This window comes from Pan paniscus, chromosome 12, assembly GCF_029289425.2.
Source record: "Pan paniscus chromosome 12, NHGRI_mPanPan1-v2.0_pri, whole genome shotgun sequence".
Taxonomy (NCBI): domain Eukaryota; kingdom Metazoa; phylum Chordata; class Mammalia; order Primates; family Hominidae; genus Pan; species Pan paniscus.
The window spans coordinates 24811297-24837867 of NC_073261.2; the positions used below are offsets into that span (position 1 = coordinate 24811297).

At 39.0% G+C, this 26571-nt stretch overlaps 1 long non-coding RNA gene across 1 annotated transcript; it reads left to right on the forward strand.

Moving 5' to 3' along the window:
- Positions 1-2550: 2550 nt before the first annotated feature.
- Positions 2551-24890, forward strand: LOC130541205 (uncharacterized). The gene is made up of 4 exons (XR_008955250.1): positions 2551-2640; positions 3494-3697; positions 6831-7002; positions 24649-24890. It is a non-coding gene; the product is annotated as an uncharacterized LOC130541205 (long non-coding RNA).
- Positions 24891-26571: the final 1681 nt, after the last annotated feature.

The following is a 26571-nucleotide window of genomic DNA, read 5'->3' on the forward strand; positions in this document are numbered from 1 at the left end:
TATCAGCTTAAGGAGATTTTGGGCTGAGACGATGGGGTTTTCTAGATATACAATCATGTCATCTGCAAACAGGGACAATTTGACTTCCTCTTTTCCTAATTGAATACCCTTTATTTCCTTCTCCTGCCTGATTGCCCTGGCCAGAACTTCCAACACCATGTTGAATAGGAGTGGTGAGAGAGGGCATCCGTCTTGTGCCAGTTTTCAAGAGAATGCTTCCAGTTTTTGCCCATTCAGTATGATATTGGCTGTGGGTTTGTCATAGATAGCTCTTATTATTTTGAGATATGTCCCATCAATACCTAATTTATTGTTGAATTTTGTCAAAGGCCTTTTCTGCATCTATTGAGATAATCATGTGGTTTTTGTTGTTGGTTCTGTTTATATGCTGGATTACATTTATTGATTTGCATATGTTGAACCAGCCTTGCATCCCAGGGATGAAGCCCACTTGATCATGGTGGATAAGCTTTTTGATGTGCTGCTGGATTCGGTTTGCCAGTATTTTATTGAGGATTTTTGCATCGATGTTCATCAGGGATATTGGTCTAAAATTCTCTTTTTTTGTTAGCATTCTTAATTATGTGCCAAAGCACTGAACCTAACAGCATAGCTGGAGACAGTTCTATTGCCGAGATCACCTAGACTGAACTAAGCTGATTGTTTTTAATTACCCCTTGTGATGCGCTGAATTATGTCCCCCAAAAATCAAACACTGAAGTCCTAACCCTCAGTAACCCAGAATGTGACTGTATTTGTAGATAACGACTTTAAAGAGGTAATTAAGATAAAATGAGATTATTAGAATGAACCCCACTCCAGTGTGATTGGTGTCCTTATAAGGAGGAGATTAGGACACAGACCCACACAGAGGAAAGACTATGAAAAGACACAGAGAGAAGGCAGCATCTACAAGGATCAAGAAACCAACCCTGCTGACACCATGATCTTGGAGTTCTGACCTCCAAAATTATGAAAAAATAAATTTCTGTTGTCTAAGCCACCCAGTTGATGGCACTTTGTTATAGCAGCCCTGTCAAACACTTTTCTTTGAGCGATTCCAATGAAATAATATTTTCTAAACCAAAATCCCTAAAGCTAATATTTGTTGGATGCTTACAGTGTGCTAAGAGCTTCACAGTGGTATCTCTGTACCTGGATATCTACATCTGTAAATCAAGAATATTAATCATACCAGCATTGTTGTATGTTGTAGTGAGTGAGGATTGCATCAGTCTGTTTTAGCTGCTTGGTTACATCATTAACCTTTAAACTTCACAGCAGCCTTGCAAGATATTTTTGTTCCCATTTTACAGAAGACAACACCAACGTCCAGGTTCTACTAACAAAAACGATGGGAAAACTGAAACTCGTGCTTTTCTCCCAAGTATTTAAACATAGTCATATGTCACTTAACGACAGGGATACATTCTGCAAAACACGTTGTGAGGCAATTTGATTGCTCTGCAAGTGTCATAGAGTGTGCTTACACAGACCTAGATGGTACAGCCCACTACACACTGAGGCTGTGTGGTATGGCCTATTGCTCCTAGGCTACAAACCTGCGCAGCATGCTTCTGTACTGAATACTGTAGGCAACTGTAACACAATAGTAAGTAATATGTATCTAAACATAGAAAAAATAGTAAAAATATGGTATAAAAGATTTTTTTCAAATGATCCTCCTGTATAGGGCACTTACCATGCATGGAGCTTGCAGGACTGAAAGTTGCTCTGGGTGAGTCAGTGAGTGAGGACTGAATGCGAAGCCCTAGGACATTAGTGTACACCGCTGTAGACTTCATAAACCCTGGATACTTAGGCAACACTAAATCTATTTTAAAATGTCTTTCTTTGATAATAAATTAATGTTAACTTACTGTAACTTTTTTACTTTATAAACTTTAAAATTTTCCACTTTTGACTCTTGTAATAACACTTAGCTTAAAATACAAACACATTGTACATCTGTACAAAAGCTGTTTCTTTATATCATTATTCTATAAACTAGTTTCTATTTGTTTTTTACCTTTTCACTTTTTTGTTAAAAATTAAGATCCACATACAATGAGCCTAGGCCTACACAGGGTCAGGATCCTCAATGTCACTGTCTTCCATCTCCACATCTTGTTCCACTGGAGGGTCTTCAGGGGCAATAACATGCATGGAGCTATCATCTCTATGATAGCAGTGTCTCCTTCTGGAATCCTCCTGAAGGCTGTTTTACAGTTAACTTTTTCTTTATTCTCTCTTTAATAAGTTATTAACACTCCAAAATAACAATTAAAAGTATAATCTAATAAATAAACCAGTAACATAGTTGTTTACCATCATTATCAAGTATTCTGTACTGTACATAATTGCATGAGCTATACTTTTATACAAGGGCAGTGCAGTAGGTACCTACACCAGCATCATCACAACCATGTGAGCAATGCATTATACTGTGACATCCCAATGGCTATGAAGTCACTAGGCAACAGGAAATTTTCAGCTCCATGATAATTTTGCATGACCACCATTGAATGTGCAGTTCCTTGATTGACCTGTCCTGATGCAGTGCCTGACTGTAGTTCTGCAGCTCCACTGAAGAAGAGGCACTGAGGACCAGAGGCAGCCAAGGGATTGCAACTCACAGAGGTTAGTGACCTGTTGGCTCATATCCCAGCAGGTGGCTAATGGGTGTGGGAGAGAATTGGCTTCCAGGGTCATGTGCTTAACCATGAAGACTTACCTCCCCTTTCTTCCTGTTCCTGGAATTGTAACTTCTGGTGAGCCTCAGCTATCAGGAACCATCGTTGAACCAGTGTGGACTTACACAGTGCATTGGAGTGTGTAGCATGATCTGTTTAAAACTTGAGCCTGGATTCCTACTGATCTTAATTCAAGCCATTCCAAAGTTTTTAGTAGCATGATTTGTTTTCTGATTTTCTTCCTATTTACATATTTATCTATTGAATGAATGAGTTTGGACTTCTAGGTTCAACTTTATGTATTTCAAAATTTATCTCTGTTGGCAGCTCTGTTCTATTCCCATTTAACAAGAGTTTCAGGTAATGGAGTTAGAAAATGAGACAGTGCCTTTTCTCCAGGAAGGCTCCATTGCATCTCTTTTTGCTGTGAGGCTAGAGGAGCTGCCTTCCTGAGAGGCAGAGGAACACAATGTCTTGTCCTTGACATTCAATCCCTACCCCCTTCAGACGCTGAGGCCATCCACAGAACAGACCCAGAGAATACCCAAGCAAGGTGCAGGATGCCAGCTCTGTGTCCACTTGCAGGCCCATGTGTGTAGGACCACCCGCTTCCATCTGCTCTGACCTCAGAGATTAGCCTAACCCGCTGCCACAAGCTGCACCCCAGTTCCTGCCCTTCCAGCCTGTCTCCTCCACCCTACCAGATGGTTCCTGGTAGCTGAGGCTCACCAGGAGGGGAAGGGAGATCTGGGAATATATATCTCTTTGCTGACTCTGTATGTTTTGTTTGTCATTCTTAGGTTTTCTAGAACCAGTTACTTCCAAATTATGTTCATTAGGAAACAGAACTAAAGAATATGCCTCTGATCTACTTATTTCTCAGCCTGAATGCTGACTTCATAGACTTTCAAACCAAAGTAATAGGTGAGGAGCAAAGGAAGTAGTTCTGCTGATGGTTCAGGACCTGCTGTGTGGGTAGGGTGGTTCACTAGTCATCCTGAAAGGTAAGCTCTGACATGGAGACATTCAAGCACGAGCAGCCTGGGTCCTCTGGAACAACAGTTTCTAACTTTTTTGGCACCAGGGACTGGTTTTGCGGAAGACGATATTTTTCCACAGACAAAAAGACGGGGAGATGGTTTGGGGAGGATTCAAGAACATAACACTTATTGTGTACTATCTATTTCTATTATTATTACATTATAATATATAATGAAATAATTATACAACTCACGATAATGTAGAATCAATGGGAACCCTGAGCTCATTTTCCTGCAACTAGATGGTCCCATCTGGAGGTGATGGGACAGTGACAGAGCATCAGGTGTTAGATTCTCATAAGGAGCCCACAACCTAGATCCTTCGCATGCACAGTTCACAATAGGGTTTATGCCTCTATGAGACTCTGATGCCGCCACTGATCTGACAGGAGGCGGAACTCAGGGGGTAATGTGAGCAATGGGGAGTGGCTGTAAATAGAAATGAAGCTTCACTGGCTCACCAGCCATTCACCTCACACTGTGTGGCCCGGTTCCTAACAGGCCACCAATCAATACCTATCTGTGGCCCGGGGGTTGCACACCCCTGCTCTGGAGCGTTCGATTGGCATTGGTGCCAACCATTCACCTCAAACTTGCCTCAATTGAGATGCAAATAACATAAGTGACAAAGCCGGTTTTTAATCTGTTGGGATCGCTGCTCTAAAGATGCAGTGAATGAGAATCACAATAAGAAGTAGAGAAGTGTTTGCATGTCAAATTAAAAATGACTTTTTTCCTGGATTTTCCTCATGTAATTAAAACACAAGTAAAGTTGGGTTATGAAGCTTTTAACTATTAAACTATTTGGCTAGCATAAGGATTAGCCAGAAAGGGACCGAATACTTTTTTTTTTTTAGGTTTTTGAAGTGATCATATCACCATGAGAAAAAAATCCTCACTCTTGAGATAAATGTTATAATCGTACTTGTGATAAAAATCATTCCTGGTTTGTTCTAATCTCAATACAATCTTGGCTGTGTATTTAATATTTTAAAAGGTTTTCTACAAGATTTTTTACAACAATAAAATATTAATTTTTCTCTTAAACATTATTCCGATCAGCTTGGTTAATGTGATGAGAAGTGCGTCGCAGGGTAACGAGTGCTGTGTTATTAGCCACCAAATGCTCCACACGATGCTGCAGTCTTTCAGAAGCAAAGGGCACATTGAAATAAAATCACACTGAAAGTGTTCTTCTAGGTTTATATCCTATAATAGCAATCGCCGCCTCAGTGCAAGCGTTTCTTAGGAAGGACTGACTGGCTGAGGTTAACTGCCCAGAGTACAGTTGAAGGCCACCAATTCCTCCCCACTACTCATTAATCCCCAGGAAATCTCCTGAATCCTGGCAGTTATTGTTCAATCCTTTATAGACGATTTTCTGAGTATTTTGAGTGCTTGTTCTCCCCAGGAACACCTACAGCTGGCCAGATCGTGTGTGTATAGAGAAGAAAACTCTTTTTCTTAAAAGTGGATTGAATTTCAACCTCCCTATAAAGACCCCTTATGGGCCAATGACTCAGAAAAAGCCACTTTAATTGCGTTTTGGCTTCTCTCCTTTCTAAGGGAACAAGAGACTAGAGAAGCCAGGGAAAGTCAGGGAGGGAAGACAGAGGAGCCCAGCCACTCACATTCTTTCTGGCTCCCAGCAATCACCCAGTCAAATGTGGGGCTGCTGGTGAGGACAAAAGGACCCGGCAGAACAGGTGCACCTGGGAGGGGGGTTCAGAGCCAAGAGACCAAGAGCCCACCCTCAGGACAGCCGGGGAGGCCAACTGGACCCCAGACTCAACTCGGCAAATGGGGGCAACTCCAACGATCTACTTCCACAACACTGAGTAATTTCTAGCCACAGAGCCCCACGCATGAAGTTTTAGTATTATAAAAATGTGAAGACAAATTAGTCAAGTCAGGGCACTAAATAAAATTAAAAATTCTTGTCCTCTATTCAGAAAGGATTTTGTATTTTTACCTCAGCATTTAATGTTTTCTAAATCAGGTGTCTGATATTTAAAAGCTATGTAAATAAGAGAGGTTATTCTACAACTACAAATTAATTATCGTTGTCCAATGTTAACTAGAACTTGCTAGGAAGATTTCATTATCGTGTATGTCTGTGTGTGTGTGAGAGAAAGAGAGAGTCTTCTGAAGTCAGAATGACCCTTTCTGTTTTACATGTTAATTATGTTAATATCCTTTATTCCAAAATCACTTTTCTACCACTTATTTGTATTCCATAAGGGAAATAATTCTTCAGTGAAAATACAGATTTATCAACTATATAGTTGAAAATTAGTATATTCCTATTCTGACTGAAGACTGTTAGATTCTCTTCCTAAGTCACTTAATATCAAAGACAGAAGACTGGATACATAGAAAAGACACATATTTTGTTTATAAATTAAAAAGAAAAAATGTGAGGACCCTGTCTCAAAGCAGCATCAGTAAGTCTTCTGAAGTCATCATCAGGAAAATCTCCACAGTCTTCTTTTGAACAAGACAATGGAAGAAAACTTGTTCTCAAAATCAAATCCATTCCCACTTGCCCTATATCCATATACTCATTCCCTTACTTCTTGCAGTGGGCTTCCCAATGTAGATTTATGAAACATTGTCTTAAATCAGTCCAATAAAAGTCAACAAGCTGTGATGGGGCAGCTGGCGGGAAAGTCTAGCTCCGTATTTCCATGAGGAGTTTAAGGTGCATTGTGATGTGGTAAACACAAAGGGAATAATGAGAATTGCCTTTTAAACAGGGTGGAGTTTGGGGAAATTTCTTTTCATTGTTTCCTAATTTGACAATGTCCATACAAGCAAAATTACAGTATTGGGCAAAGCAAGTTTCATTATTTCTACATTTTAGACATTCACAGAAATACATAGCAATTCAGCCAAGCAAAAATAGTGTTGGGTCCGGTCTTTATGTGCTTTGGTATTGGCATGGCTTTAACCACAAAATGCTTCAGAGCCCTGAGCCAAACATGTGGGTTGGAGGAAGTGTTCTTACACCATCGGCCTTTATGACTTCTAATTCAGAGGGAAGCAAACTGTTTAGCTCAACTGAACTTCCTTTCCGTAAAATGACTCCAAATTCCAGAGCATGAGAAGGAGAAATACTGTCTGTGGCTGAGTTCGGCCTTACACATGATCACCCTCTCCCTGAAGGCTGTTGGATGACTTGCTAAATGCAGCAAATCCTGTTGAAACCTGCAAAGTTGTTATAAAAACAGATGGACCAGGACTTCCGCAATAACTGTTTGGATGGGCAGGTATATAGTTAATTATTATGTTTTTGCTCACCTTTTCAGAATTCATAAACTCTGTTTCAAGATCAGAGGACGGTTTTGCTGTATTTTTAACAGGTCATTTATTCCTAAAATGTTTTGGGGCTGGGTTTTGTTTTTTTGGTTTCTTTGTTTTTGTTTTTTTAATAGCTATGTATCTCTACAGGGAAAACCAATAGCCCAGTTTGAAGGAGATGACATGCGACCAAATGTTTATTTTTCTTAAGATTTTTATTTTTTTACCTTTCAAATTATTGGTATATGTCAAACACTCTGCTAAGAACTTTATGTATGTTATCTTTTTAAATTTTTACAGTAATTTTATGAAGTGGATATTTCATGACCATTCTCATTTTATACACTGGAAGTCAGAAAATTTTTAAACCTTTGCTGAATCTCTTTATCTTATTTATTGCAAAATTTTGCAACTGAAATGTGTTTTTGCGAGGATTGACTCAGCAAACAAAATGAGATTTGTATTTCCCTCCCTGTAGTCATATTCACTCAAAGGACTTTTATAAAGCGCTGTATCAGATATTCATTACCTTGTCATTTTCTTTAGTTTTCTTTTTTTTTACTTTTATTTTTTATTTAATTTTTCTTATTTTATTTTATTATTATTATACTTTACGTTTTAGGGTACATGTGCACAATGTGCAGGTTAGTTACATATGTATACATGTGCCATGCTTGTGTGCTGCACCCATTAACTCGTCATTTAGCATTAGGTATATCTCCTAATGCTATTAATTTCATGAAACAAGAAGCCACATATCAAAGACCAAATTACAAACCTCAGGTAACTAACTGTACCCTAATTATATTTCACCTTGAAGAGAATCTTATAGAGTTAAGGAAGAGGGTGGCTACCCCCATTTTCACGTAAGCAAACTCCTCTAAACCACCAGAGCTTTGTAATGACAGGTTGAAATTATGATGGTTTTCCTTTTTACACTAGTGTAGAACTAACTAGGCTAGAAAATTCAAATAATCAATGTAGAAATGTTGTGGAATAAATAAATTCAATCTCTGCGGTCCCCTTGGAATGTTGAAGTCTTTACATCCTTTTAAATAAAGCTTTTTTCCTCTTCTTTTCCCAAGGTCACTTAAAAAAATGGTACCAATATCATTATATTCCTACTTTTGCCCTACATACACACATACACACACACACACACACACACACATATACACACAACAGTCTCATTCTTAGAGGAAGAAATAATGAACAGGGTATTTGAATAAGCAGCTAATTAACTGCATTCAGCCTACACTACTATCAGCTTTCTATTCAGCTTAATGTATATTTCTTTACCTATGTAATCAAGAACTACACCTTGGGCTATCAACACCTCAGCCCAAATAATCAAAGCAGCTCCTGGTTAATAAAGAAACAATATGCAAGCAAAGTAAATCTATATTCTTATGAATTTATGTATGGCTCAAAGTTCTTAGATATTCTTTCTGTGAATTTCTGATTCTATCATCATTGTTAAAAATTTGTGAAATATTCATGAACAGTTTCTTATGCCAGTTTACACTATTAACACAAACATTTACTTAATAAACCTTTTATCTAAGTATAAAAGAGTCTTCATCATAAAATATAACAAAGTAGCACATGTGGCAGAATCACAGGAAACATGTTATCTTCTAAAAGGGTATCTTTTAAAAAGTTCAAATACAGTATAACTATTAAAATGGCTGTTTCAGCCATCTGAATGTTTTCACAGGAGAAATCTGTAAATCTGTATTTGTTTTACAAATATATTTCACATTGATTACCAGATCATTATCAGTCTGGAAGGAATTGTTGTTTTTCCAAATTTCAATAAATAGGAAATGATCCTTGAGGAATAAATACATAATAAAATACAAAGCAGAATTGCCTTGTTTTCCAGCTGCAAAATTGCTAATCTGTGACCCCGGTTTACATCACCACAATTCTGAAGGGGAGAATTAGGTTATGAATGAATGTGGCTGAGAAATAGAGGTTGAAGAGAAAGGATATGACACTTCTCAATCAAGCCCAGGGTGTTATGAAAATGCATAATGTAGTGTGAGGTCCTTCCTAATAAACCAGTGACCAGTACAACTGAAATACATCCACCAGGGCCCATGGTTGGAGGCCAGGCAAAATAGTCATGAAGAAATTATCTTCTTAGGTAAACATCACATTGCAGATTATATTTATGTGTTTTTACTAGAGTTGATAATAGACTAAGGTGTATGCACATTGTAAACACTCAGGATATGCAATTATTTAAATGTGACATTCTGTGCTCCACGGAAATAGAACAGTTACGTGAAGGTAAAAATCAGGAAAATGTACTGATATTGAAAAAGTTTAAAACTTCACCAACTTTTGTTTTATACTAGTGTAGTACTAAGATTTTAATTAAAAAAATTAATGATCAATGTAGCGATGCTATAATATAACAAAATCAACCCTTGTGGTTTCAAAGTGATTCAATATCTCTGTTAGCCACACAGCATTTTAAAAGTAGAAAGATTTATTGCTTTGGGACAAACATAACAGACTGTAAACCAAGCTACCATAACAACTATAAAAACTTATCTTGCAATTCTCTACCTCTAGGCTCACCTCTGCCCAAGGAAGTTCTGAAAACCTTTCTATTCAATCAATAGACTACGTTTTGAAACATTTATCACACCTTGTGATAAAGGTAGCTTAACTATTGCAGTGAAGTGCCTAGACAGTTGGTTTGTCTTAACTTGTAGTAATAAGAACAAAGGAAATGTTGATTCACTCGGTCGGGATGAAATGAATCCATATCATAGCAATATTAGGACCTTTTAATCATCTTTCCATAAGAAAAGATTAAAATGCCTTAGTTATGGGAGATTAAATGCTCATTCAGTAATTGCAATGGACAGTATGCTTTCAGAGTGGGAGAATTAAATTAAAAGAAAGACAACTCTGGAAAATGTACTAGTGGTAGAATTAGAGAATGTTCCATCAGATCCTGATGCCTCTACAGTAATGAATCTGCCAAAAGATAATAATATTTTAGTGAAAGGTGTGATTGGATAAGTCACATTATTTATTAACTGTTACCCTAAAATATCACTTTTGTCTTATTATTAAGAATGGTTAGAGGACAGCAGGGATGCCTGACACAAGGCATTAAAAATGGATTGTGTCTATCAGAAATCCTGGAAGACGTGATCTGCCACACTCTGTGCGTGGTGATGGAACTTGCTAAGACCTGATGGCCGGGCATTCACAGCCCACAACTAGAAAGGTCTCAGTCAAGTCCCCAAGATCAGCCAGTTGTCACTTGATCTTTTTCAATGGCCTAAATAAGAACTGGTCTTTAATTTCTAATTTGCTTTTTGAAGAATTTCAAATAGATATAGGTGTTTAAGAAGATGGCTAGAGACCAGGGAAGATGAAGGTTATGACTGATAGCAAAGTGTCCTCAAGCTATCTCCAGAGGTTACTGGCATTCTTCTGCCTTTATTAGGAAATAAATGTTTCCCTGTTTTCATGACCAGTTTAATTTAACTACTCATATTCATTCCCAAGGAGTGTATGTAATATGGATTATGATGTGAAAATAGATGTCACCAAAGAACAAAAGAATATACACTGCTTCAAGCAAAGCAGGCATGAAGGCTAAGGAAGCAACTGGCAATCCAGGGTCTTAGGTTTCTGAGAGCTTGGAATTAATGCCCTGAATGGTGATATTAATCATAAGTCTAAAACAGTTCTGATAAATTGATAGGCATTTAGTTGGTCACCATTTAAAAAAAAAAGCTGGAGGAGAAGTAAGGAAAAATATAAGATGGAAATAGAGTGGTAAGGCCAGGCATGATGGCTCATGTCTGTAATCCCAGCACTTTGGGAGGCCGAGGTGGACAGATTACTTGTGGTCAGAAGTTTGAGACCAGCCTGATCAACATGGTGAAACACAGTCTCTACTACAAATACAAAAATTAGCTAGGTACAGGTGAGCACCTGTAATATCAGCTACTCAAGAGGCTGAGGCAGGAGAATTGCTTGAACCCTGGAGGCAGAGGTTGCAGTGAGCTGAGATCGTGCCACTGTGCTCCAGCCAGGCTGACAGAGCAGAACTCCATCCACAAAAAAGAAGGAAGGAAGGAAGGAAGGAAGGAAGGGAGGGAGGGAGGGAGGGAGGGAGGGACTGAGGGGAGGGGGGAGGGAAGGGAGGGGGGAGGGAGGGAGGCAGAGAAGAAGGGAGGGAGGAGGGGAGGGGAAGGGAGGGGAGGGGAGGGGAAGGGAGGGGAGGGGAAGGGAAGGGAGGGGAGGGGAAGGGAGGGGAAGGGAGGGGAGGGGAGGGGAGGGGAGGGAAGGGAGAAAGGAAAGAAAGGAGAGAGAAAGAAAGAAAGAAAAAGAGAAAGAAAGAAAGAAGAAAGGAAGGAAGGAAGGAAAGAAAGAAAGAAAAGAAAGAAAAGAAAGAAAGAAAGAAAGAAAAGAAAGAAAGAAAGAAAGCGAGAAAGAAAACCAAAAAGCTAACCACCCCAGGATATCCTTTCATGAAACAAAGAGTAGACATTATACCCAGAGGAGACTTTCTAAGTGTGATGCCTCTTTCTCTAAGTCTCAAGTAGGGTTAACGTTAGCAGGAGAGAAACAGGTCCTTATGTACTGGGAAAATGATCTAAATTCTCAGTACATTTCTGTTTATACTCTTTGTGGATAATATAAACTTAAAAGTGAAACAAAACCTAAGGGATAGCAAGAAAGAAACCCCCTCCTAAGGTGAGCCCACACACAGGCAGGAACAGAGCTATGCTTGCTCCAGCTGTGCTAGCACACTGCTAGGACTGCTGAGACACTGCACAACGTCCACAACAGCACCCCGGTCAGGCTTCCTGAAACTGTTCGCATCAGAGTTTTGTCACTTTTCTTACAAAGACTTTGAAATGCAGCTCTAGCCCTCTTGGGTCAATAGAGCATATTTATTAATAGCATATCATTATTGTGGTTTTAGTTTTCTTCTTACTGATCATAATTTTACAATCTGGCCCATAACCTTGCCTACTAAATCCCTGCATATATAAAGTGCCAAATATTATTAAATAAAACTTTTTATTTAATTACACTATATTTACAAAATCCCACCGAAAGTCCACAATAGTGAAAAATTCAGTAAGTTAACTGGTTATTTCATATAAAACAAACCCGCAAAAGTTAGCCTTCTTCCCCTAACACCCATGCAATGACTTGGCTTTTTGTTGAGTTGCCTGACTTAGTTGTTTCCTAACACATTCTGCTTCCAGATCAGGTGTTCCCAATATTTTCTACATAAAAGTCCAATTTAATGATTATCCATGCCCCACATTCTTTCAAAAAGTTTGTCTACCAAACTGCCTTTATGAGGAAATAATTATTTCCCTGATTTTTGTTTTTTAAAATGACAGCAATTGAAATTGCTACAAAACAGTTAATAGCAATGGGAATCAGATGAAAGCAGCTTCTCCAACACTGAGCACAAGGTCAGCTACATACTTTCTAGGGCCTAGTGCAAAATGACAACATGAAGCCTTGTTTCAAACAGCAGGAAAAAAAAAAGCTTTTTTTTTTTCTTGTACCTTTCTTCTGAGCTATCATGGTATTTTTAAATCGTTATTTAATGTGGTATTGCGGGCACAGTGGTAATTGCCAGGTGAGTGTGGACGACTCTGTGTGAGGTGCATGCACCTGCTCTTGCCCCTCCCCATGCCATATCCAGACCTGTGGATGAAGTGAGAAGTCAGCAGCCTAGAACTCATTCTGGGGAGCAGGAGGCTGAAGGCAGCAAGAGGCAGTCACCAGCACACACTTGAGTCCCATCTGATTTTATTTACAAAACACAAATTCAAAGACAAAATTATAAGAAATTCAAAGTAGTGATCATAGCACATTCAACCCCATCTCACCCTAGGTGACCTCACGTTCCACATACCCCATCTCAGATCCTAAGTGTTAGTTTGACTTATGCAGTGATATGACTGCCATTGATGTTAGTCTCACGGTGTATTTTTTTATAAATGTATAACATTACTAAATAGACTTGTGAAATGTTGAAAGTTATTAGTTAATATTTGAATACCTTCAGGGAATCCAAAGTCCTAAAGGCCTAGGTAGAGAAAATAAAATTATCATTCCAAATATTACCACTAACTGCTAATATCTATTAGGTCCTATTTTGGGTGTCAGGCAATTGCTTTCATTGCCCCTTTAGTAGGAACCTCTATTTGACATTTCCTCATTCTTCTAGAGCAGCATCATTCAACAAGATTGTCACTGGTTGAATGAGGTTATTTTGCTCCCTTGAAAGGTGGCTACTCTGAATTGAGATGTGCTAAAAAGTAGAGGGTACATACTGATTCAAAAAAAGGAATATAAAATTTCATTTATATATATGTGTATATATATATACACACACACATATATATAGATAGATAGAGAGAGAGAGACAGAGACAGAGAGAGAGACAGAGACAGAGTTTTGCTGTGTCGCACAGGCTGGAGTCCAGTGGCATAATCTCAGCTCACTGCAATCTCTGCCTCCTGGGTTCAAGTGATTCTCATGCCTCAGCCTCCCAAGCAGCTGGGATTACAGGCACACATCACCACGCCAGGCTAATTTTTTTTGTATTTTTAGTAGAGATGGGGTTTTACTATGTTGGCCAGGCTGGTCTCAAACTCCTGACCTCAAATGATCTGCCCACCTCAGCCTCCCAAAGTGCTGAGATTACAGGCAGGAGCCACCACTCCCAGCCTATATATAATTTTTAAAATATTGATTACTTGTTGAAATGATCATATTTGGGATATTGATTAAATAACATATATTATTGCAGTTAGTTCCATCTCTTTATTTTCATTTTTTTAAATGGTTACTTGAAAATTTTAAATTGCATATGTGGCCCAAATCTGTGGCTCACATCATATTTTATATATTATAGAGCTGTCACCTTCTGCTGTTATTATCCCGAATACACTTCCCCAAGAATAGCATAATCTATCCTTGTCCATGATGCCCTTCTGTCTTCTTTTGATTGTCCAAGATTTTGCTCTGGTTCTTGAAGGACTAAATAAATGCACCTCAAAAATAATAGAAAGAAAATTGGACTGGAATCGGGGGATCTGGAGTATAGTTCTTACTATTTCACTGAGATGGCTTGACCTCCTTTTCTATAAATAAAAAATGAAATTGAACCAGATTATCACTTGGGTCCCTTCCAGCCCTAACTTGACTGTCTTTCACTGCATATGGAGAAGCACACTTCTGCAATCAGTAAAGTCACGTTGAACTTTTACAAGAAGAACTTCCACCAATACCCAACTCCCCAAAACTGACTCAGAGCTTTAAAAACTAAGAATTAGCATGTACATTAATACCACTCCTCAGATTAGCTATTAATTAGAAAGGAGGTAATGCATCTTTACAATGGAGAGATCTGTCAATCACCCTCTGGACAAGAAAGACGACGAACTGGGTGAGCATCGCGCCAGTCAGGAGTCAACCTGGCATCACGTGCCTCCCAATGTGGAGAAGAGAGCACCCCCCAAAAGAACAGGAGTAGTGCTTTCCTCAGAAAGGTTTGTTCTGCATCTAATAAGGAGGAATGTGTCACATTCAGAATGTGGTACATCCTGCAGGACGTATCAAAGCCTTCCACATCTTGAAGAGCACAGAGTAGGCTTAGGGATATGTTCAAGATTCGGAAAGAGCACAAAAATTCAGCAGTCAAATGTAATGAATGAGTCTCAATTAGATCCTGAGTCAAAAAACAATTCAAATAAAAAATTATAAAGGCACTCAATCAGACTTTAAAAAGGAGGAAATCTTGCCGCTTGCAACAACATGGATAAACCTGGAGGACACTATGCTAAATGAAACAAGTCAGTTACAAAAGGACAAATACCACATGATCCCACTTAGGTGAGGAATCTAAAATAGTCAAACTCATAGTAGCAGAGAGTAGGAGGGTGGTTGCCAGGCTTTAGTGGGGCGAAGGGGATGGGGTGTTTTTGGTCAAAGCATACAAAGTTTTAGTAATTCAAGATGAATAAGTCCTAGAGATCTACTTTACAGCATAGTACTTACAGAAACAAAAAAGTTTACTAAGAAGGTAGATCTGATGTTAAGTGTTCTGATCACCAAATTGTATCAATAATAATACATAAAAAGGCCAGGAAGGATCTTGTGGAAGGGATAGATATGTTTTTGGTAGAGATAGTGGTGATCGTTTCACAGATGTGTGCCTATCTCCAAACTCACCAGGTTGTATATGTTAAATATGTATGCATTTTTTGTATGTCAATTAGACTTCAATAAGTGGTTTCAAAAAAGATATTTGAGAACAACTGAGAAATTTGAGTATGGATTGTGTGTTAGATCTCATTTTTACATCAGAGACTTTCCTGAGTGTAGACATGGTGAAGTGGTTACACAGGCTAATTCTGGTAACAGTAGGGTGATATGTCATCATATCTGTGAGCTACTTATGAATAGTTTGACAAAAGAGGAGAAAGAGCGTGAGAAAGAGAATGGATATGACCACTTGCTAAGAGTTGGTGAATCTGAATCTAGCTGGGGGACATAAAGATGTTCATTGTATTATCCTTTCAACTTTTCTGTGAGTTGGAATATTTTCAAAATTAAAAAAAACTAATAAGTAATTTCTTCAAGAACATTAATAAAACTTGCATAGAATTAATATGCATTGTGTTTACCTTTGCATAACATTTTGCCATTATGGAATTATTATTTTTATAAAACAGACTGTCTTTAATTACATTGTATTTGCTCTTCTCAGTTTTTACTTCAGTCCGACAATGTCTACACTGGCCGGCACATGTATGAGCCCACTAGGGATTGCTAATGCATCATGAAAAAAAAATCATTTGTTTTATTAAGACCAAAGTGGATGTTTCTTAAACGTACATTTATTTTAAAGATAGAACATTCTTGGGCACATTTGCCAAATGTTTGTTTTCAGGAAGTTGTCAAATATTTCTTTTAGAGGTCAATTTGCCATGGGCGATTTTTTTTCTATTTACTATCTACCCATTCCTTTCCCTACTTTTTTTAATGTTATCTTTCAACAGAATTTTTTATTCAGTTATATTTGTATTAACTCCAAATACATTATGTAGCTATTCTTTCCCTGTCTTATTATTTCACAGATAAAGAAGCTAAATTGGATATAAATCAAGTCACATGAGCTAAAACTTGCCATGTCATTATGTCATTAGTATAATGCTCTATACAGAATAATTGACAGGATGTGAGTAAACATGCTACAAGGTCCATGTCATTCACAGGGTGAATGGGATTGACACCTGGACCACAGTTAGAAGTCGCAGATTGGTAATCAATATGTAAAATATGCAGGCATATTTTTGCTCGATTGGTAATCAATATGTAAAACATGCAGGCATATTTTTGCTCGAAATTCTTCTCCTAGAATCCATTCCCAACTTCTTCCCCTGGCATCAGGTCACTCAACCACTGGCTGCAGTCTCCCTATCCAGCATTACTCCCTCTTCCTCACTTCATTGAAAACACCGTCCTCTCAGATCAGTCTTTGGAACTTCCTGCTTTGCTGGGCATGCACTCTTTTCTCTCCATCAAACGCTGGTCTCACTGTCCTCTCCTGCAATATCTCATCCTAAGAGATCCAGTTCAAATGACATGTTCTTTACCTTCTTATTTTGGAAGCAGCCTGTGATTGGTCTCATTTTTTCTTCCGGACCACCTACTTTCCTGCTTCATTTTCTTATATCAGCCACCCCATTCTGGTTTGTTTTTCCTATGTTCTCATCTAAACAAAGGTAGAGACCAAAACTTACTCATCTTTCCTAAAACTGCACCATACTTTACACATAGCACTTATTCATTAACTATTTGCATTTAAATATATAAAAGATGCTTACAGCTTAATTAACTCCCCTCAAAAAAATTTTTAAGCATTTTAAAAAATACGTAAACCCATGGCTCCAAGAAGTTCCGTCAATCAGAGTGCTAGTTTATCAGATTAGGAAGTCTAAGCATTTGGGCAGCTGAGTTGGTCCCTAGGAATGCCTAGAAACCAGAATTCTGTAGGGCCCTATCACATGACCACTCTGATCCATCCTGGGTTCCTCCCCCAGCTACAAAACATGAGCCCTCAACACTGCATTGTCTTAGTTCTGTGAAAGCAGACACCAAGATGGTACAAGACATGCAAGAGATTTCTTAGGGAAAAAAAAAAGCATAAGAGGGGAATGAGGAGGGAGGGAATCAGACAAGGTTGAGAGGACTCACAGACCACAATGAAGCTGTGACAAAGGGAAGGAAGTTGTGATGAGACCAGAGTCACAAAGAACACCTCAGAAGGGTTTCTTCACATAACAAAATCATTTAAACCAAGGGTGTCCAATCTCTTGGCTTCCCTGGGCCACACTGGAAGAAGAATAATTGTTTGGAACCACACATAAAATACACTAACAATAGCTGATGAACTAAAAAAAAATGTAAAAAACAACTCATAATGTTTTAAGGAAGCTTATGAATTTGTGTTGGGCTGCATTCAAAGCTGTCCTGGGCCACATGCAGCCCATGGGTCGTGGGTTGGACAAACTTGATTTAAACATTTAAACTTTTCTCAAATTGGACCAAGTAAATAATGACATGAGAAAAATAAAATATTTGTACATAAGATATTAAATCAAGCCCGGGTATAATTGTGTAAGAGCATGTGATGGATAATTTTAAGTGGCAACCTGGTTAAGGTATGGTGCCCAGCTATTTGGTAAAACATCAGTCTAGATGTGGCTCTGAAGTTGGTTTGTGTGTGTGTGGCCTTTATTTAGGTTAACATTCAAATCAGTAGACTTTGAGTAAAGAAGTTTACCCTCCATAATATGGCTGAGCCTCATCCAATCAGCTGAGGAAGAAAAAGCACTGAAGTCCCCTGAGAAAGAGGGAATACATCCTATCTTATGGATTTTGTCTCTCTGGAGAACCCAGACTAATACAGTGAAAGAGAGGGTTTTATCAGAAAATAAGCCTAGAAGCTGGCAGCCAAGATGGCCAAATAGGAACAGCTCTGGTCTACAGCTCCCAGTGTGAGCAATGCAGAAGATGGGTGATTTCTGCATTTCCATCTGAGGTACTGGGTTCATCTCACTAGGGAGTGACAGACAGTGGGCGCAGGACAGTGGGTGCAGTGCACCGTGCGAGAGCCGAAACAGGGCGAGGCATTGCCTCACTCGGGAAGTGCAAGGGGTCAGGGAATTCCCTTTCCTAGTCAAAGAAAGGGGTGACAGATGGCACCTGGAAAATCGGGTCACTCCCACCCTAATACTGCGCTTTTCTGACGGGCTTAAAAAATGGCGCACCAGGAGATTATATCCTGCACATGGCTTGGAGGGTCCTACGCCCACAGAGTCTCACTGATTGCTAGCACAGCAGTCTGAGATCAAACTGCAAGGTGGCAGCGAGGCTGGGGGAGGGGCCGCGCCATTGCCCAGGCTCGCTTAGGTAAACAAAGCAGCCGGGAAGCTCGAACTGGGTGGAGCCCACCACAGCTCAAGGAGGCCTGCCTGCCTGTGTAGGCTCCACCTCTGGGGGCAGGGCACAGACAAACAAAAAGACAGCAGTGACCTCTGCAGACTTAAATGTCCCTGTCTGACAGCTTTGAAGACAGCAGTGGTTCTCCCAGCATGCAGCTGGAGATCTGAGAACGGGCAGACTGCCTCCTCAAGTGGGTCCCTGACCCCTGACCCCCGAGCAGCCTAACAGGGAGGCACCCCCCAGTAGGGGCAGACTGACACCTCACACGGCCAGGTACTCCTCTGAGACAAAACTTCCAGAGGAACGATCAGACAGCAGCATTCGCGGTTCACGAAAATCTGCTGTTCTGCAGCCACCACTGCTGATACCCAGGCAAACAGGGTCTGGAGTGGACCTCTAGCAATCTCCAACAGACCTGCAGCTGAGGGTCCTGTCTGTTAGAAGGAAAACCAACAGAAAGGACATGCACACCAAAAACCCATCTGTACATCACCATCATCAAAGACCAAAAGTAGATAAAACCACAAAGATGGGGAAAAAACAGAGCAGAAAAACTGGAAACTCTAAAAAGCTGAGCGCCTCTCCTCCTCCAAAGGAATGCAGTTCCTCACCAGCAACGGAAAAAAGCTAGATGGAGAATGACTTTGACGAGTTGAGAGAAGAAGGCTTCAGACGATAAACTACTCCAAGCTACAGGAGGAAATTCAAACCAAAGGCAAAGAAGTTAAAAACTTTGAAAAAAATTTGGATGAATGTATAACTAGAATAACCAATACAGAGAAGTGCTTAAAGGAGCTGATGGAGCTGAAAGCCAAGGCTCGAGAACTATGTGAAGAATGCAGAAGCCTCAGGAGCTGATGTGATCAACTGGAAGAAAGGGTATCAGTGATGGAAGATGAAATGAATGAAATGAAGCGAGAAGGGAAGTTTAGAGAAAAAAGAATAAAAAGAAATGAACAAAGCCTCCAAGAAATATGGGACTATGTGAAAAGACCAAATCTACATCTGATTGGTGTACCTAAAAGTGACAGGGAGAATGGAACCAACTTGGAAAACACTCTGCAGGATATTATCCAGGAGAACTTCCCCAGTCTAGCAAGGCAGACCAACATTCAGATTCAGGAAATACAGAGAACGCCACAAAGATACTCCTCGAGACAAGCAACTCCAAGACACATAATTGTCAGATTCACCAAAGTTGAAATGAAGGAAAAAATGTTAAGGGCAGCCAGAGAGAAAGGTCGGTTACCCACAAAGGGAAGCCCATCAGACTAACAGCAGATCTCTCGGCAGAAACTCTACAAGCCAGAAGAGAATGGGGGCCAATATTCAACATTCTTAAAGAAAAGAATTTTCAACCCAGAATTTCATATCCAGCCAAACTAAGCTTCATAAGTGAAGGAGAAATAAAATACTTTACAGACAAGCAAATGCTGAGAGATTTTGTCACCACCAGGCCTGCCCTAAAAGAGCTCCTGAAGGAAGCACTAAACATGGAAAGGAACAACCGGTACCAGTCACTGCAAAACTATGCCAAAATGTAAAGACCATCGAGGCTAGGAAGAAACTGCATCAACTAACGAGCAAAATAACCAGCTAACATCATAATGACAGGATGAAATTCACACATAACAATATTAACTTTAAATGTAAATGGACTAAATGCTCCAATTAAAAGACACAGACTGGCAAATTGGATAAAGAGTCAAGACCCATCCGTGCGCTGTATTCAGGAAACCCATCTCACATGCAGAGACACACATAGGCTCAAAATAAAAGGATGGAGGAAGATCTACCAAGCAAATGGAAAACAAAAAAAGGCAGGGGTTGCAATCCTAGTCTCTGATAAAACAGACTTCAAGCCAACAAAGATCAAAAGAGACAAAGAAGGCCATTACATAATGGTAAAGGGATCAATTCAACAAGAAGAACTAACTATCCTAAATATATATGCACCCAATACAGGAGCACCCAGATTCATAAAGCAAGTCCTGAGTGACCTACAAAGAGACTTAGACTCCCACACAATAAGAATGGGAGACTTTAACACCCCACTGTCAACATTAGACAGATCATTGAGACAGAAAGTTAACAAGGATACCCAGGAATTGAACTCAACTCTGCACCATGCGGACCTAATAGACATCTACAGAACTCTCCACCCGAAATCAACTGAATATACATTTTTTTCAGCACCACACCACACCTATTCCAAAATTGACCACGTAGTTGGAAGTAAAGCTCTCCTCAGCAAATGTAAAAGAACAGAAATTATAACAAACAGTCTCTCAGACCACAGTGCTATCAAACCAGAACTCAGGATTAAGAAACTCACTCAAAACCACTCAACTACATGGAAACTGAATAACCTGCTCCTGAATGACTACTGGGTGCATAACAAAATGAAGGCAGAGATAAAGATGTTCTTTGAAACCAACGAGAACAAAGACACAACATACCAGAATCTCTGGGATACCTTCAAAGCAGTGAGTAGAGGGAAATTTATAGAACTAAATGCCCACAAGAGAAAGCAGAAAAGATGCAAAATTGACACCCTAGCGTCACAATTAAAAGAAGTAGAAAAGCAAGAGCAAACACATTCAAAAGCTAGCAGAAGGCAACAAATAACTAAAATAAGAGCAGAACTGAAGGAAATAGAGACACAAAAAACCCTTCAAAAAATTAATGAATCCAGGAGCTGGTTTTTTGAAAGGATCAACAAAATTGATAGACCACTAGCAAGACTAATAAAGAAGAAAAGAGAGAAGAATCAAATAGATGTAATAAAAGATGATAAAGGGGATGTCACCACTGATCCCACAGAAATACAAACTACCATCAGAGAATACTACAAACAGCTCTACGCAAATAAACTAGAAAATCTAGAAGAACTGGATAAATTCCTCGACACACACACCCTCCCAAGACTAAACCAGGAAGAAGTTGAATCCCTGAATAGACCAATAACAGGCTCTGAAATTGTGGCAATAATCAATAGCTTACCAACCAAAAAGAGTCCAGGACCAGATGGATCCACAGCCGAATTCTACCAGAGGTACAAGGAGGAGCTGTTACCATTCCTTCTGAAATTATTCCAATCAATAGAAAAAGAGGGAATCCTCCCTAACTCATTTTATGAGGCCAGCATCATCCTGATACCAAAGCCGGGCAGAGACACAACCAAAAAAGAGAATTTTAGACCAATATCCTTGATGAACATTGATGCAAAAATCCTCAATAAAATACTTGCAAACCAAATCCAGCAGCACATCAAAAAGCTTATATACACCATGATCAAGTGCGCTTCATCCCTGGGATGCAAGGCTGGTTCAATATATGCAAATCAATAAATGTAATCCAGCATATAAACAGAACTAAAGACAAAAACCACATGATTATCTCAATAGATGCAGAAAAGGCCTTTGACAAAATTCAACAACCCTTCATGCTAAAAACTCTCAATAAATTAGGTATTGATGGGACGTATCTCAAAATAATAAGAGCTATCTATGACAAACCCACAGCCAATATCATACTGAATGGGCAAAAACTGGAAGCATTCCCTTTGAAAACTGGCACAAGACAGGGATGCCCTCTCTCACCACTCCTATTCAACATATTGTTGGAAGTTCTGGCCAGGGCAATTAGGCAGGAGAAGGAAATGAAGGGTATTCAATTAGGAAAAGAGGAAGTCAAATTGTCCCTGTTTGCAGATGACATGATTCTATATCTAGAAAACCCCATTGTCTCAGCCCAAAATCTCCTTAAGCTGATAAGCAACTTCAGTAAAGTCTCAGGATACAAAATCAATGTACAAAAATCACAAGCATTCTTATACACCAATAACAGACAAACAGAGAGCCAAATCATGAGTGAACTCCCATTCACAATTGCTTCAAAGAGAATAAAATACCTAGGAATCCAACTTACAAGGGACATGAAGGACCTCTTCAAGGAGAACTACAAACCACTGCTCAATGAAATAAAAGAGGATACAAACAAATGGAAGAACATTCCATGCTCCTGGCTAGGAAGAATCAATATGGTGAAAATGGCCATACTGCCCAAGGTAATTTATAGATTCAATGCCATCCTCATGAAGCTAGCAATGACTTTCTTCACAGAATCGGAAAAAACTACTTTAAAGTTCATATGGAACCAAAAAAGAGCCCGCATCGCCAAGTCAATCCTAAGCCAAAAGAACAAAGCTGGAGGCATCACGCTACCTGACTTCAAACTATACTACAAGGCTACAGTCAACAAAACAGCATGGTACTGGTACCAAAACAGAGATATAGATCAATGGAACAGAACAGAGCCCTCAGAAATAACACCGCATATCTACAACTATCTGATCTTTGACAAACCTGAGAAAAACAAGCAATGGGGAAAGGATTCCCTATTTAATAAATGGTGTTGGGAAAACTGGCTAGCCATATGTAGAAAGCTGAAACTGGATCCCTTCCTTACACCTTATACAAAAATTAATTCAAGATGGATTAAAGACTGAAATGTTAGACCTAAAACCATAAAAACTCTAGAAGAAAACCTAGGCATTACCATTCAGGACATAGGCATGGACAAGGACTTCATGTCTAAAACACCAAAAGCAATGGCAACAAAAGCCAAAATTGACAAATGGGATCTAATCAAACTAAAGAGCTTCTGCATAGCAAAAGAAACTACCATCAGAGTGAACAGGCCACCTACAGAATGGGAGAAAATTTTCGCAACCTACTCATCTGACAAAGGGCTAATATCCAGAATCTACAATGAACTCAAACAAATTTACAAGAAAAAAACAAACAACCCCATCAAAAAGTGGGCAAAGGACATGAACAGACACTTCTCAAAAGAATACATTTATGCAGCCAAAAGAGACATGAAAAAATGCTCATCATCACTGGCCATCAGAGAAATGCAAATCAAAACCACAATGAGATACCATCTCACACCAGTTAGAATGGCAATCATTCAAAAGTCAGGAAACAACAGGTGCTGGAGAGGATGTGGAGAAATAGGAACACTTTTACACTGTTGGTGGGACTGTAAACTAGTTCATCCATTGTGGAAGTCAGTGTGGCGATTCCTGAGGGATCTAGAACTAGAAATACCATTTGACCCAGCCATCCCATTACTGGGTATATACCCAAAGGATTATAAATCATGCTGCTATAAAGACACATGCACACGTATGTTTATTGCGGCATTATTCACAATAGCAAAGACTTGGAATCAACCCAAATGTCCAACAATAATAGACTGGATTAAGAAAATGTGGCACATATACACCATGGAATACTATGCAGCCATAAAAAATGATGAGTTCATGTCCTTTGTAGGGACATGGATGAAATTGGAAATCATCATTCTCAGTAAACTATCGCAAGGACAAAAAACCAAACACTGCATGTTCTCACTCATAGATGGGAATTGAACAATGAGAACACATGGACACAGGAAGGGGAACATCACACTCTGGGGACTGTTGTGGGAGGAGTGGGGAGGGATAGCATTAGGAGATATACCTAATGCTAAATGACGAGTTAATGGGTGCAGCACACCAGCATGTCACATGTATACATATGTAACTAACCTGCACATTGTCCACATGTACCCTAGAACTTAAAGTATAATAATAATAAAAGAAAAGAAAAGAAAAAAAGAAAAGAAATAAAACCGATACATTGAAGTGGGTTTCTTATTACATCAACTTGAAGCATTTATTTAAATTTTGTCTACCCAGTATAACCAAATTGATTATTTTAATTAAACAACTTATTAAAAAATTAAAAGTTGTCCAAATGCTTGAGTTAAAAAAAAAAAAAAGAAAGAAAATGAGCCTAGTACCTAAAAGACTTCTCTTCCAAAATTGGTGTGCTGGTCTTTAAATAATCCTTATATCTTTTTTAAAGTATATGTTTACATTTGTTTACTTTTATGTTATATGAGACACACTTCACAAGCAATTCACACAAAGCTCTGGGAGGTGGATACTTATTATAAGTGTGCCTGGGATTTGTTCACTGTCACAGAGCGAGCACTTTTTGAGTGTATAAAGCTTACTAATTATCACATATCTTGCTACATTACAGTTAAATTATTTAGCCATTTCTACAATGTGACTGTAACCCAGTTACAGGAAGAGGTTTGTGTACTCTCCAGTGACTCTTAACAGGAAGCTGCCTATGCAAGTACAAAATGGGTGGAATGATGGTCTTTAGCTGATAGCAGAAATGGACAGTCGGCCTTCACCAACCCACCCTACCTTGTGTCTCATACACAGCAAGTTTTAAAGATTTCCAGGAAACATATCTTACCAACTTCCTTAGTAACTAATTCCGGAAGAAATGAAGAAATCCACCTGCAAGCTAGAAATGAAATCCGCTTGATGGCACAGAATATTCAAGTGAGTTTCTAACTCAGTTAACAATATGATAAAACCAAATATATGCACATGCAAAATTATTAAAGATTTGTTTATGTGAGACTCTGATATTTGCCATGAAAATTTCTACCATTAAAATTTGATTAAAAATATAGAAATATTTTCCCCCTTTCAAAATCAGTTTCAAGAAACCCTTGATAGAATCAGCTCATTAATTCTTGGCCCCTTTAACTAATACCACATTTGAAGTCACATGTTATAAATCAGTTTCAGTTGAGATATTAAAATCAGATTATAAGAGAAAAGCCTTGTAAATATTTGCCTCCAAATGAGTTTAAGAATAAATATATATTCAGTAATTCATCCATATTTAGCAGATATTAATAAGACAAAGCATAGCTTTAAGTTCGCTTATCATTTAATACAAAGAAGGGACTAGGAAACTGCGCCTGATTTGCTTGTTTATTCTTGGGCTTGGTAATACCTTATTAAAATTTGAACTTCAAAATTGATATAATCAGTCAAATGTCAGCAGAAATATTTATTCTGTAAATGAAGCTTTAGTTAATAGAACTTTAATTTGAAGTACTTTATATTTTCTTCTCCTCCATAAGAGAAAAGGAAAGGAAGTATACAGGAAAGTTGGATAGAAATAACACAGAGGTTTGAATTTTCCTTCAGGTCTGTGCCAACACTAGAGGTCAGCAACCTTCCAGAAATGACATGTCAAGTCTTCACTTATTGTAATTTACTTTATTTTTATTTTTTTACATTGGAAGAACCGCAGAATTTTAGGTCAAAAAACAGTCTTACTAATGACCTAATTTGCTGTCTTTTTAGAGGTGAAGTGCTGCTGAGGTGTCAGGACTTGGCTAGTTTCACAGTTACGCTGAGATAGAAGTAAACTCAAGCCCCCATGAGCTGCATAGGGTTAGGAACCTCCACAGTTGGGAAACTCATGGCCCCCAAGAGCGACAGAAATGAGGTGTTATTAATTGTGGATAATTGTGTGGACTCATGTTGTCAGAAGGGACAGGGGAAGGAGAGAAGAGTGGTTGGAAGCTTTGACAAATCTTGGCTCCTGGAGAAGACAAGGGATGAAAAATTTATAAAATGTACCAACAGCTGAAAGGTGCCAACTTCAAAGGTCTTCTTTCTGGACCTCTTCTCCACGTGGATCCCAGGACTTGGACCCTTGCTTCATTTCTTTACAAACCCCAAATTCTTTTCAAACCCCAAATTAAATTCCCACAGAGAAATTGCTCCAATTTCTAATTAACCTGGACTTTTACTAGGTTCATTGCCCTCAAAACCACTCTTGGCCTCAACGTCATCACTTGCCAGCCCTGACCCACGCTCTGTATGGCAGGTTTCATTTGGATCATGTGACCCCCACCACCTCCGTTGTGGTGCAGCCTGTCAGAAATGATCATCAACAAGGGGAAACGAAGAGGAATGGCTAAGCTTGGGCGTTGGGAAGCCAAAGTCTTTCTGAATCTCTGCCCTGCCAGGAGCTAGGTAATTTTAGGCAACTTAGTAAGCTTCTCTAAACCTCAGTTTTCTCATTTTTACAATGGAAATTATAATTATACCGGTCTCATGGGTTTTTATATGCATTAAATAAGATGTG